Source organism: Theobroma umbraticum, unplaced genomic scaffold, assembly GCF_002168275.2.
Source record: "Theobroma umbraticum cultivar Fairchild unplaced genomic scaffold, ASM216827v3 scaffold_60.0, whole genome shotgun sequence".
Classification (NCBI taxonomy): domain Eukaryota; kingdom Viridiplantae; phylum Streptophyta; class Magnoliopsida; order Malvales; family Malvaceae; genus Theobroma; species Theobroma umbraticum.
Window position 1 is genome coordinate 166,921 of NW_018397288.1, and position 1,816 is coordinate 168,736.

The window sequence follows — 1,816 nt, forward strand, 5'->3', positions numbered from 1 at the left end:
ACTCAAAGATTATGTTTTATGAAATGAATAGTTGCCCTTACATAAGATGATCACTGAAACAATACCTTTATCCAAAGGTTGTGTCCTGCAAAATGTAAAGATGTCTTTTAGACAACATGGTGCATTAATGAAAAGGTTGTGTCCTTGAAGAAGAAACACATGCAAGCCTATATAAAGGGCTTGTTGCGACCCATTTTGACACATCAAATTAAAAACAAAACAAGAGCAGAAATATCAAGAGTAGGAAAAGTGTTGTGTTCTATTAACAGAAACACTTAAGTTTCCATCAGCTACAAAAGTGTCCAAATTCCTTATAATTTACTTGTTGTGGAAAGTATAGTCTAAGGTCGAACAACTTTGCAAACTCTTAGGTTGTATCCAGCAGTCTACTCTCGTAAAGTGCAAGACGAAGTTAAACGTTGGGTGCATTGTATCCCTAAGGCTATTCACATTATTCCCCTTTGCATACTGAGAGGTGGGGCAAAATAAGTCTTAAGGATAGCATTTGTTAAAAGGTTAACCTTGAAATCAATTTTGTTGGTTCCTTAAATTCCATCTAAACCCCATTTGCACTAACACTAGATAAGTGGCTTCCCCGAATAGAGTGATTAGGTTAAAAAAGATAGCCACAAGAAGGAGACCCCAATGCACCGTTTCAAGAACAATGGGGTAAGAGAAAATAAAATGAAGCCTATACACAACGTTTCAATAAAAGAAGAAGGCCTTAAACAAAGGAGATTAGAACTACACTATTTTATATATAGTTTACTTTCAAAAATTAGTTAATGTAATGATTAGTTAGTTATGCTTTAATAGCCTGTTTTCCTTTCAGCTTAATGCTGAGGCTGTGTATATAAACCTTGTAAAGTTTTCCCTATTTGGTAATGAGAATATCCTATTCTCCCGTCTACCTGCACCACTCTCTAATCTTTTTTGACATTGTACGACAAGAAATATTTATAACTACTGCCCAAATAACCAAAATATGATTCTACATAAGAAAAATATTTTAAATTCTCACTATGTTTGTCATTTGATGTGTGCTTTTTCCTTCAACAACTAGTTATGCCAATTATTTTTCTCGTTGACTAAGAACTCCAGCCTCCAAGCATGGCTAGGACTACTACCGAAATCTTTATGACGTCACTCAATCTTTTGCACCAATTAAGCCGCAGCTCAATAGGTGTCCCCCGGTGATTCGTGGCTTCGATTTCTGTGTGAATCATGAAAAGCTTTATCCATAAGATAATCATGTCAAGTTAGAGTATTGAAATCGAATTTAGGTTACTTCCCTTTTATGGGTAGTAATGAGATATTTGGTTGGGACTTTGACCTAGTTTTTTGAGATTATGTAATATAAACAATTAAGTACTCTAAGCCTCTCTCTATCGCTTGCTGGTAAACCCTCACTCCTGGACACATCCCAAGATGGAATATTCAGAGAAGACATGTTTTTGTTTTACTATTTTTTTTTTCCTTTTAAGAAATGGGAATAGAAATGTTTGGAACTCATTTGGTGCGAACATAACTCTATAAAGAATCCCAAAAGTCATTAAAATCAACAGGAGACATGTAGAGGTACCAAGACATAAATTTGTGTATGAAGGCAAATACGTAAATATAAAGTTAGATTTACCTTCTATGACAGATTATCTCATGTTTCAAGCTCCATCAGCATATTAAGATCAGCGATGTTAGCTTGAACAACGTCAGGGAACTTTAACGACACAACTTGCTGTCAAACTTACCTGCGGCAGTGGCATCCTATGTCAAAAAGTGGTGATTGGTGTTGGACATTTTCAAATAAAAATATGAT